The sequence below is a fragment of the Felis catus genome, chromosome B2, assembly GCF_018350175.1.
Source record: "Felis catus isolate Fca126 chromosome B2, F.catus_Fca126_mat1.0, whole genome shotgun sequence".
Taxonomy (NCBI): domain Eukaryota; kingdom Metazoa; phylum Chordata; class Mammalia; order Carnivora; family Felidae; genus Felis; species Felis catus.
The window spans coordinates 80840338-80853464 of NC_058372.1; the positions used below are offsets into that span (position 1 = coordinate 80840338).

Consider the following 13127-nt stretch of genomic DNA (forward strand, 5'->3'; position numbering starts at 1 on the left):
GTAAGAAGCTCACCATAGGGAAGAGGTGAGTGGGACTCAGGTTCAGGTTCTACATCTTCACTGGAAAGTGCTGACCTGGGGAAAGATTCTAGCAACTCTGCTGAGGGAGCCACCTGTCACCATGGGAGAGCTTTGAAGAAAATAGCTTGCACACATGGCAAATGAAAGAGCTGTGATATTAGTCAAAATGCTCTAATACCTGGGGCCCAGGCAACCTGCTGCGGGTCATCTTTGGAGAGAGTAACAGGAAGGAGCATCTAACCTCTTGCCACCAAGAACCACACTGGGCTGTTTGTCAAAGGGTCCACCCCGGGGTAGGTGAAGGTGGATGGTTCTGTGTTTGTGTTGGTGGTGACATCCAGGCATGAGGGTCAACAGACAGGTGGCTTGGTCAAGCCTTATAATTGGGCTGCTAGGATTTTCAGCCTGGAGCTCAGCAAGGGTGGGCTTCTGGCTTTATGTCCACGGAATGCTGGCAGGCTGCCAGAGTGGGCCAATGATTGTGGCAGGAGGCATGGAGGCTTTGTCTGCATTACTATGGCTACAAAGGGGTGATAATGAAGACTAGTTCATAGATACACGTAAGGAGCTCTGGAGAAGTTCTGAAATAGAGACAGCTACTCTGGAAAAGACAGGAAACAATGGGAGATTGAAGCCCTTGTTATTTAGGTCTAATTGTAAATATGACCTCTTTTGTTTTTGTAGACTGGTGGAACCAGGGGCACAGTGATTACATTGATAAATATAAGCCTTTTACTGTTTAAGTGAAAAGGTGCAACTACAAGAGGAAATTATTGCCCAGGATGGACAGGACCAGGGTATCCTCATCGACTTGGACCTTTTCTCATGGTGCACAGTAGTAGATTATCCTGTTTTCTTGTGGTTGATTGGCTGTGCTGTTTGGTCCTGCCAATGCAATTTTTTAAAAAGTAATCTCTATGCCCGATGAGCGCTTGAACTCACAATGCCAAATCAAGAGTTGCATGCTCAGGTGCCTGGGTGACTCAGTTGGTTAAGCATCTGACTTCAGCTCAGGTCATAATCTTGCGGTTCATGAGTTCGAGCCCCACATCCAGCTCTCTGCTGTCAGGACAGAGCCTGCTTCAGATCCTCTGTCTCTCTCTGTCTCTCTGCCTGCTTGCTCTCTGTCTCTCTCAAAATAAATACATAAACTTTAAAAAAAAAAAAAAAAAAAAAAAAAGAAGTGTTGCGTGCTCTACCAAGTGAGCCAGCCAGGTGCTCCTGCCAATGCAGTTTGAAAGGGCCTTCCATGCAGAGCTCCTCAGTCTGATGGGATCTTTACTTGCAGGTGCATCCCAAAGGTTGCCCCCTGACCCAGGAAGCCTTGGAACATCACTCTCCTCTCCCCAGCCCAGGACCCCTACTCAGAGATTGGCCAGTTCCTCCATCATTCTCTCCTCTTGTGTCAGCTTTGCCCTGAGATCACCTTCTTGCCACCCATTTCCCTCACACCCTGAGCCCTGTGAACTTGAACTGCAATAAGCTTGAACCACAGATGAAGAGTCTAAATGTCCTGACCAACAAAATCTCATAAATTGTGGGCTCAGCTCCTTGGGAAGTGGTATGCATGACTTCCTTCATCATATTTAAGATCTGATGGAATTAATCGCTGAGGAACATAATTGAAGGAGACAGAAACAGAGTGGAACAGAGACCCAAGGAGCTGTTTTCCTCCCCAGGTACCAGGATTTTTGCAACAAATCATGTAACCTTGTGCAACAAGTACAAAAAAGGAAAAGAAAAGACGGAGAAGAACATTTCCCTTTGTGTCCTATTGTGGGGCTACTTCATTTGTAGAGATGTAATTGTAGCCTGAAGCGTGCACTTGGGAATCTGTGTTTCTGGGAAGATTGGAGCTCCTCCCATAAAGAGCTGGAGGAGACTGTGACGAGAAACAATCTTTCCAACTAGCGACTGCGACTGAATGAATTGAAGGAGATGCCTTTTTGCTTTAATTTTTCGCCACCCCCAACTCTGCATTTAAGAAAAAAAAAAAGCGCTTTTTTTTCTTTGAGACTATACCAGACTAGTTAATAGAACAGGATAATTCTGGATACAAGGCTCTGCAAAATAGGAGAGTATAATGAGAGGCATTTGAATGGATGTCATTGTCTTTCACAAAGCATGCTTTTGTCTCATTGTTTTCACCTAAGACTTCTTGCAAAACAACGGGCTTTGAAAGTGCAAGATAGGCTGCTTCACTCTTGAAGAGCTGACAGACATCCCACCTTTTCCAGGAGGATTGTGACTGGAGCTTCAATCATTTTTCTCCCCCGTTTCTGTGCAGTAGGTGCGACAATTAGAGAGAACTGTGAGCTGACTATCCTATACCCAGTTCCAATCCTGTCAGAAGGAACTAAAAATACCCTGTGGTCAAACTATAGTGAGTCCTGCTTCTAACGAGCTTGGGCTGAGGGTAGCCAGGGGGCGGTCATGCCACCCACAGAAACAACAGCCAGATGACACAAAACCATCGCATGAAATTTCCTTCATCTGAAAGCCTGCGACCTTTTTTATGATGCTGCACTTTGGTGAAACAAACAAACAAAAAAGTCCATTTCTAAATATAGCCAGCTTTTGTAGGCTGTAGTTAGTCACGTTCCCACTTTGTAAAAAATATCAGAACGCATTTTGGCAGAAATTTTCATCATGATACGTTTTTTTTTTTCCTTTCAGTTCCCCATATTTAAAACTCTGGTGACACAAACATTAAGGTATATAACCAGAAAACCTCTTGTGTATGGGGAATTCTTCTGGAGTCATGTGGTTCTTTACTTGACAAAAATTTATTGAGGACCTGAATCAGGGGTTGTTCCAAGCCTCTGCTTCGAATCAGTTTTCACTATAGTCTTTTGTTCTTGGAGCTCTTTAGGAAATCCCCACATAGTTGGAAAAAAGGTGACTGCGCTCTCACCTGTATATGTGCCATAGCAGAGAGCATTGGAAACAAAACGGAGATCATCAAACACCTGCCTTGTGGGGCTCTGGTGGATTTCAAATGCATTAATACCCATACAACATCTAATCAGAGTCTGTCAAGAGGTGAGTGCTGACTAAATGCTAGCTGTTTTTATTAGTAGTAGTAGTAGTATTTGCATATAGTACGTGCAGATAGATTTATGTACACGTGTACGCTTTCCGTTATAAAGGCACAGATTGGAAAAAATAGGCTTTGTCTTTCAGCATCCAAGTATCCAACGATGCTTATAATTGGGCGGGTCCAAACTGAAGCAAGAGTCTTTGCCTTCTCTTTCCCCCACTGTGGTGAAACACACACAACATAAAAAGTACATTTTAACTATTTTTTTAAGATTTTATTTTTAAGTAATTTTTACACCCAACATGGGGCTCAAACCCACAACCCCAAGATCAAGAGTTGTAAGCTCCACCGACTGAGCCGGCCAGGCGCCCCCACTGGAGCCATTTTTAAGTGAACAATTCAGTGGCATTAACTACATTCACATTGTTGGGCAACCATCACCACCATCCATCTCCAGAACGTTTTTATCTTCCCGAACTGAAACTCCGTCCCCATTAAACACTAACTCCCCGTCTTCCATTGTCTCCCCCCAGCCCCTGGCAACCACTGTTCTACTTTCTGTCTGTATGGAGTCGACTGCTCTGGGTACCTCATATAAGTGGAATCATACACTGTTTGTCCTTTTATGTCTAGCTTGTTTTCCTTAGCATAATGTCTTCAAGGTTCATCCCTGTTGTAGCATGTGTCAGAATTTCATTTCTTTTTAAGGCTGAATAAGGAGCTTTCATTTTAAAATGGAGGTATTTTGGGAAGACCATATGGCTATAGCTCTCACAGGCGATTTCCAATCCTCTCCTCTCTCCTAGGCCTCATTGTATGAATATTCTAATGAGATCTAATGACACGGCTTCCCGGCTTCCCGGCTTCCCCCATGGTGTCCTTCCACCTGCAATGGCTTTGCCCTTGAACTTGGGCTCCAGAGTCAGACAGCCGTGCACTTGCAATCTGCATTTCTGCTGCTTAAGAAATTTATTATCTTGGGCACACAGTTAGGTTAAACCGTATGATAATGCTGATAATTGATAATTTTTATGTACTAAAATGACAATTTCATGTGGCTCAACCTAATTCTTTAGCTCTCTGTTCCTCAGTTATCTTACATAAAAGATAAAGTTGAAAATAGTGCTTGCCTCATAGGGTTGCTGTGAGAACTGAATGGCCGCATGTGGAGCAGTGTTTAGTCTGAGCTTGGCCGAGAGCCCAGAGGGCCAGGGCTGCTGTGGGAGCCAGGTGCCATGGCCTCCTTTGTGGGGGAGGAGCCTCCTCACAAGTCCAGGCTTCCAGAAGTCTCCTGTTCCCCTCTTTTGCCACCTCTCCTACACCTGACTCTACCTTCATCATCAGCTCAAGGCAGGAGAGTCAGCCTGGAATAAGAGCCATTTTTCTGACACTTTAGATGATATAGCACCGTGAACAAAATAAATACTATTCCCTACCTTCACGGAGTTAATGTTCCAGTCAAGGAGGAAGAAAACCAGGGAAGTAAGAGAAATATACGGCATTTTCAGAAAACTAAAGTAGAAGAGAGGGATCTGAAATGTCAGGTGGTACTTTAGGTGAGAGAGGACACAGTGCCCTTGCTCTGTACCTGAAGTTGGTTTGGCATTTGACCTTCTTTTTAGGCCTTCCCCATATCTTCCCCCTCCCTCTCTTTCTCCCTTGCTCCTTTCCTTCCATCTTCCTTTCTTCCTTTCCTCCTTTCCTTCATTCCTTCCTCCCTCCTCTCTCTCATTCTCTTTCTGTCTTCCAATTTGGATCCTGGGCAGCTCTCTTGGCTTACTTGAAACTGGCTTTCAAGGGTGGCTGTGTGCTGACTCTGCAGAGCTCCCTAGATTGGGAATTCCGAGAGAATTCACCCCAGGCCTGTTACAGGTTGCTTTATGCCGCTGCTGGCTCAGCGTCCATTATTAATTGGGCAATCTTGGGATTTAGCAGTGTTCTCTCTGCATTTTACCCCTTCATAACCCCACGTCTTCAAATGTCTCCCACCTGAGGCCTTCGGTCTCCTTGCCAACCAACTCCACGTCCCGAATCGCAAGGAATTACACAACCACATCATCACAAAACCATAATGCCTTCTCATCTGAGCTGTTTCCCCTGGCTGCAGCCAGGCCTGGGGCAGCCTGTTAAAAGATAAACTGAGGGGGCACCTGGGTGGCTCAGTCGGTTAAGCGACAGACTTCAGCTCAGGTCATGATTTCGAGGTCCATGAGTTCGAGCCCCGCATCAGGCTCTGTGCTGACAGCTCAGAGCCTGGAGCTTGTTTTGGATTCTGTGTCTCCCTCTCTCTGCCCCTCCCCCGTTCATGCTCTGTCTCTCTCTCTGTCTCAAAAATAAATAAACGTTAAAAAAAATTTAAAATAAAAGATAAACTGAGGCATATTAAAACATTTTAAGAGTTTATTTGAACAAAAACCAATTTGAACAGGGCAGTATCCAACCTAGTGGAGAGAAAGGAACTCTGAGGAGCTGCACACAATGAAAGACTTTTATAGGCAGAAGGGGACAGAAATAAGGAGGTTATACTGGCAAAAAGGCAGACTGGTTATTGCAAGGTTACTTTCTTTGAGGGGATGGCAGGGACGTATCACACAGATTACCTAACTGGTGCTGATGGGGCAATTCCTGATTGACTGGTTAAGATTCCGGTTCTGGCAGAGATGAGACTGTAATTGAGTTAAATCTCAGTTTGGTGACATGGAGCTGAGCATAAGCAACTCCATTTTGGGCCTGTTGTCTGGTTTTTAAAAGCCCAATCCAGGGTAGTTTATAGGAAGGGTATTCTGCCTTTTCCTCTAGAATGTACATGAGACTCTCCAGGGCCAAAAAAATCCTTTATGAAATACAAAGATAAGATCATAAAGATTAGTCTAGTAAAATACACATATAGCAATATTGGTGGGTGTTTTTTTAAATTTTATTTTTATTTTTTATAATATGTGTGGTTTGCTCTCTTTTGTTTTGAAGCTCATAGTTAGGGCAGAAAATGTGTCCGTGGGCCTGTGGGGAGGACTGGGGGTGGTGGCTGACCATGCTCCCCTACCCTTCCCATCCCGTGGACTTGTATGTTGTTCTTGGATTTGAGGAAAGCCGCGCTGAGTGCTGGCCACTGTCCTTTTGATGCCGCCTCTTAGGTTCACCACTGACTCAAGCTTTTGCTCAGAAAATGCTACCTCATCCCTAATGGCTGCACAACCGGGAAAATATTATTTTCAGATGTTTTAAATTTGTGCGGTGAGAAACATATGTCCTGCCATATGGAGCACAATAGGAGCTAGTTAAGGCCAAAGTGGAAACCAGAATTGGGAGGTCTCTTTTTTCTGTTTTTGAAGTCAGACCTGCGGGCCAGATTTCCCCAACCAGCAGCCGAAGCCGTGCTCTGAATTGGGAGTACGTGTGCATCAGAGAGAAACCGTGTACACAAAAAGGCAAGCCCCTCTCTCTCTCCAGCAGTGCATCCAATTAGGGGAGCTGTATGGTGCTGCTGTAGCCCCATCCGGAAATCAAGTCGCAGACAACTTGGCAAAGACTCCAAATTCACATGCACCATGATATAAGATGTTAAAATATGTTTGCACAATAAGATAGTTGCACTAAGGCTGCACATGTGAAAATTTGCAACGATTAATTTTGAAAATAAAGCTCTTAGAGTTCTAGTAGTAACAGGGTTGGACTTTCACATGAAATGTGAGAAAGAAATGAAAAGAACACTAGAATATGAAAAACAGCATTAGCCTATCAGTCACTGACTCACTCAGCAAGTGCCGCTTTTGTGTGCCATCCAGAGCTGGGCTCTGCAGAGGGAAGATACGTAAGAAAAGCTTCCAATCCACCCACTCCTCCCCTGGCTTCTGCTTTCAGAACTGCTTGGTTTCATTCACTGAACTGCTCCACGTACCAGGCATTGTGTGATGAGCTCTCACAGAGCTCTCTGATGGAGGAAACAGGCAGGGAATCAGATAACTGTCTTACGTGAGCAAAGATTTAGATAATGGGGGATGCTAAGGGAGCTCGGTGGAGGTCATTTGGATGGGTCGTAAGGTCAGAGAATGCTTCCCAGAGGTCATGGCACCTGAGGTGCGACTGAAGTTTACCTGATGTATATTCAGTTATGGCCTAAGGTGACGCTTAGCTTCCGACCCCATGATTCTGGTTTGGCAGCTGAGCTAACATCATACTTGACTTTCCTGAAGCCTATGGGTAGTGGAGGATGTGCCCTAACTCTACTCCGTGCCCTGGCCAACAGAAGGCTCAGCTTTCAATCTCTGCCCAAACAGAACACCCTGCTGAATTACTGTTTCCAGTCTGGGAGGTAGGGATCTCCTACTCTCAGTCCTTGCAGAGCAAGGAGAGAGAGAGAGAGAGAGAGAGAGAGAGAGAGAGAGAGAGAGAATGTAAGTGAGTGGGTGAGGGGCAGAGAGAGAGAGGGAGAGAGAGAATCCCAAGCAGGCTCCACACTTAGTGTGGGGCATGACTTGGGGCTTGAACTCACCACCATGAGATCACGACCTGAGCCAAAATCAAGAGTTAGATGTTTAACTGACTGAGCCACCCAGGCCCCCTGAGGTCTGATGATCTTAAGTTCAATGAGTGGTTGCTTTTTCCTAGCTCTAGGTACCAGTTTGACACCTCTGTGGGGACTTGTTGTCTTTTTCCCCTCTCACCTATCAGAGGTGATCACTCAGAACCTTAACCTGATAGGCTTACAAGAGAAAGATGTCTTTATGGAAAACCCGGCGGGGGGGGGGGGGGCAGAGACTGTTCCCTCAGAGGGAGTGGTGGGGAATTCTGTTGTAGGAATGAAGGCAGAGCCAGATGGAGGGGAGTTAGCTCCCCTATGGATAATAGGAAGCCAAAGCTGTTGTTATCCATGGAACTAACATGATAAAAAAATGGAGTTTTAGGAAAATAGCTCAATGATGGGGTGTAGGATTCATTGGCTAAGAAAAAAGTGTAGAGGCAGGCAGACAAACTAGGGCAATAGAACAATGGTACAGGGTTAGTGTGGTTTTAAGTATTGGCCTTAGAATAGGAAAAAAAAGATGAAGCAAAGGAAGAAGTGGGAAGACTTGGAGGGAGATGGGGGAGCATGTAATAGAGAAAACCAACAATCAATGGTGATGAGTTCATGAAGATAATTGATCTGATTTAGTATGGATAAAGGGATTGTGGCTATTGACTTGCAGTGATACTGGTTTCATTATTCTTTCAAAGCCCTATCCTAAAAATAAGTTCTGTACACTGAGTATGGCCATATGCTTTAAGATTGGGCATCTGTCTTCCCCAGTTTCCCTTTTCTTCCTGTCTTATGTTTCACTGGTCTTGATCCCCCCACCCTTAAGTCCAAGGACCCTACAGTCACAGCACAAAGGAGAGCATACCTATTCTCCACCTCTGCTTGGTAACAGGCAGTAAGGCTTGGATCAGAAACAAAAGCAGATAATAACCTGGATACAACACTTCAGCTTTTTATATAATCTTGATTACATGTAGTTTAGTAAAATATATGACTTTGTTTTAATGCAGAGCTTGAAGAGAAAATTTTTAAAGTCCCCTACTCTTCTTTGAAAAGCGGAATCAAATGAAAAAATAATTTTGAGTTGAATTACGGAAAAAACAGTGATTAAGTCTGAATTCATGAAAACCTTGTTTTGAATGGCCAGATTATTTTGTAAATGTGTTGGTTTCTATGGTCAGGATTTTTCTAGTCTCCAAATTGTGTGACATTGAGGTTTTTAACATTTTTCATTGTGAAACAACAAGAGTGAATCTTTTCAAAAAAAATTTTTAATGTTTATTTTGGGGAGAGAGAGAGAGAGATTGAGTGCAAGTGGGGCAGGGGCAGAAAGAGAGGGAGATACAGAATCAGAAGCAGGCTCCAGGATCTGAGCTGTCAGCTGTTGAACCCAGAAACCGCGAGGTCATGACCTGGGCTAAAGTCGGACGTTTGACTGAGCCACCCAGGAGCCCCCAGCAAGAGTGACTCTTGATGTTTGCTGGCCATTTCAAGTTTGTCTCTTGACATACCTTGGACAAGGTTGTTTCAGAGCACAGAGATGGACCCTCACAGAACTCCAACTCCAGCTTTAATTTGAAAGGAAAGTCTTCCAGGCCAGTCTTCTTTAAGAGCACAGTCCATTGCCTGGAATGCTTTGAGATATTGCATTCCATTCTGAGTGCTTAAAAGCCCTCAAGTGGAAAACTCAGATCAGTCTCAAAGAACTAGCCATGTGTTGATAGGCAACTTCTCTGTGCAATTTCTTTCTGTTCCTTACTGCTAGACCAGCATGATGTCAGTGCTGGAAAAAGTAAGCTTTATGTCTTTGCTGCTTTTTCAGTTTCTGTTTGGAGCATTGGTGTTGTGTTAATCAAAGGCTCATGGGAAATATAATGTCTGGTGCTGGTACTCAGAGCAGAAGAGCTACAATTGATTAGAACATGGAAGGCTCCTTGTAAATGCTATAAATTGCATTGTTGGGTTAGTGTAAAGCTACAAAATAAAATACCTAAGTCTGTTTCCTCAAACAGTTAATATCCATCTTGTGTAGAGGAAAAATTGAGGTGGAAGAGAGGGGAAGGCAATGAATGTTCAGCTGGAATAAAAAATACAATAGACTCCTCTGAGTAAGCTGATGCTTTTCTCCCCATAGAACTCATTTAGGTTAATCTTATATTTAAAGCTTTTAATATTAAATTATAGATAAATGGTCACTTGGAAACATTCAAGATGGCAGAATGAAACAATTTGAACACATATTTTTATTACTCTACATTAGCATAACGAATTTGAGATGTTCAGTCAACTCCTTTAAAAGAGAGAATAGAAAAAGGGAAAAAGACAAAAGCAACGTTTTCAAGAAGCAGAATTAAAACAGAGAACACCTTTCACCTGGTCAATTATTTCAGAGCAAGAGATAAGGCTCCTCATTAAGAACTGGCATCAGAAAAAGTACTTTGTATGAGGAAATTAAACAAGAAAGAAAAAAAGGTAGAGCAGGAAGCAAGGACTGTGGAAAATGTTTCTACATTTTTCTAATTACTCATTTCATTTCCTGGAAAGAAATGGCTGCCCACCGGTAGGTTGATCTAGTTTAATATTTACCTCAAAGTACAATTTTATGGTCTAACCTTTATTAACAAAGTCAGTTACTGAAGAAAAGTGAATGAACTTCAGAAAAATGCAGACTTTCTGATAATTAGTGGCTGTGTTAGAAATGTCTAATTTTTCTCATCCCTTGTGCTGGGTGATGAGAGGTTAACTTGCACAGATAATGCAAACAAAGAGAACAGAAAAATCCAGCAAGCGTGGACATTTCAAGCAACCCCTCTCCCCACCTTTTTTTTTTTTTTTCTATTTTAGAAAATTGACTTGAGATTTATATAGGAAATAAATGAGGTCCTCTGCACTTGACCTCAGCTGGTGGAAAATCACCTAACTCCCACCTCCCCAAATCCTTGCACTTACTTTCACGTTTCTTCTTAACACAGTTTCTGTAGATCAGAGGAGTGATCACTCCTGCCCACAGCCACCTTCGTGAAGTGCCTAGCCCCCATAGCAGAGGGACATATTTATTCACTCTTTGAGCTCTTGGGTGTGGGAAAGAGGAAACTTCCATCTGACCTTTCAGCACATTCCTTTTCTAAAAGTGACTTTTTCAGTGTGAAATCTCTGATGTGGTTGCATTTGACCGAAGTTATTTTATTTTTAACCCATCTAGCAGTGAACCCACATTTACTATTACTGCCTATGTATGTAATAGGGGGTGAGCAGAGAGTGGTTTGACTGGTCGAACTATTATTGAGGTTCAATCATGACTGTCATCTCATTGCAGGTGTTGGTTTTCTGGAAGGTAAACATACAAATAATACCTGACTCTTAATATCTGGCATAGTATTTGTGAATAAATGGTTACCTTGATCAATGTAATTGCTATTGTTATTATAAACTACTAATATTACTTCTAGACCATGTACATGTCTAGGATTAAGAAACCTATGAACTCTGGGGTGCCTGGGTAACTCAGTCAGTTAAGCATCTGACTCTTGATCTCAGCTCAGGTCTTGATATGAGTTCAAGGCCTGTGTTAGGCTCCACAGTGGGTGTAAAGCCTACTTAAGAAAAAAAATAAACTTATGACCTCTAATTGCAGTCTGGAATAATAGATTTATCCTTCCTGGAAATATCTTTATACAAAAAATACAGCAAATACAAATACTTTTAACTTAATTTTAAAATAGATTATTTTGGAGTGCCTGGGTGGCTCCGTCGGTTAAGTGTTTGACCCTGGATCTCAGCTCAGGTCATGATCTCACAGTTCATGAGATGGAGCCCTGCATTGGGCGCTGCACTGACTGCATAGAGCACGCTTAGGATTCTCTCTCTCTCTCTCTCTCTCTCTCTGCCCCTCCCCCACTTGTGCTTGCTCTTGCATTCTCTCTCAAAATAAATAAACATTAAAAAAATACTAATTAAATAAACATTTAAAAAATAATAAAATAAAATGGATTATTGTACCAGCCATTGAACTTAAGGGCTGGACAAAATTAGGCATCATTAGCAAGAGGACATCAGAACTAGGCAGGATAAGCTTATGACCCAACTCCCTGCTTGTTGTGTCTATTTCCTAAATGGAAATCACTATACTTCCTAGCACAGGACGGTGTACTGAATTCATATCTATCTATGCCATATTACTCAATAATAATGACTGAGGCTCATATCAATTGACATGTGAGTAACACCCCTAAGTACTATTAGGGATGGTCTGTCATCACTCTTTTGCTCTCATTCAGAAAATCCAATTAATTGCCTCTGGGTTGAAACATTGGGCTTATGGAAGAAGCAGCAGAGAAGCCAGGTGAAACTGTAAAATGCTGATTTGGGCTTTTGGAGGCAGATGTTCAGATTGTACAGGGGCTGGGAAGTCAGAGTGACAGACCCAATGGGGTTAATTTATTACCTTTGGAATTGGTGGAGGCTTTGTCCAGAAATAGGCAAGATCAGTGTTTCTCAAACCTTAATGGACTATGGATCATCTGAAGATCTTTTTAAAATTCCGATTCAGATTCACAAGGCAGAGGACTTGAGATTCTGCATTTCTAACAAGCCTCTGGGGGACGCCACGAATTCTACTTTAAGTAGCAAGGGATATAATGGCTACTAGGAGATCTTTGGTAAAGGAAGAAAGAGTGTGTGCCAAGAGGTGAGGAGAGAAAAGATAGAAGAAGGGACTCTGGATGGAAATTTGGATCACAGTGCCTGAGGCTGCTGAGGGTCAGGGGAACTGGGTTTTCAGGAAGCAGATCCAGTGCCAGGAGAGCCAAGGGACCTGTGGGGGCAGAGTCCAGGTTGGTTCTCTAAGCCATTTTTCTGGGGAGGCAAGTTGTATGAGACCAATGTTTCAGGATAAGCATAATGATTCAGTGTTAGTTTTCTGAATGGCCTCTCCTGGTTAGAAAGCTCTTTCCATAGGTGGAATAGGATCTGCTGTCCCTCCAAAATAATGAGAGAACCTATGTTGAAAATCTCTATGCCAGTAGAGGATTATAGAAAAGAGAAGCACTCTTGAAGCCAGGCATGGGTTCCACACCCAGCTCCACTAGTTACAAGTTGTTTCTTGCAAGGTTATCCTCTCTAAAACTCAATTGTCTCATTGGCACAATAGGGCTAACCAACTGCTTATCTAGACACAGTTCTCTCTCTGTCCAAGAGATCGTAAGCACCTTGCTTGGTCTGTCAACTTTATGAAACTGATTTCCTGCTTGCAGGCACTGAAATTCGGATGTTCTATATTAGGAAAGTTTATTTCCTTCTATCAATATATTCTCTTGGACCCTGTACTTGGAATTCGGTCTTTGTTATATTGACTATTACACTCCTTACTGAGCAAATAAACATGGCATATAGGCCTATTTTTCTAATCTATAGAAAGACGTTAAGATGAGAGTGAATTTGGTATGTTTCAGGGACAAAAAGACTTCTGCTGTGGTTCAAACAGGGCAGTCAAGAAAGAGTGATATGGGGTGAGATCTGAGAGACACAGGGCCAATTCACAAAACGCTATGT

The 13127-nt window shown here is 43.0% G+C and overlaps 1 long non-coding RNA gene across 1 annotated transcript in view; it reads left to right on the top strand.

The window, feature by feature from the left end:
* LOC111560499 overlaps window positions 1-13127 on the top strand; it is a 144573-nt gene that overhangs the window by 120655 nt on the left and 10791 nt on the right. The window contains exon 3 of the long non-coding RNA XR_002742361.2: window positions 1310-3063. This is a non-coding gene — a long non-coding RNA (uncharacterized LOC111560499). The remainder of the gene's footprint in view (window positions 1-1309; window positions 3064-13127) is intronic.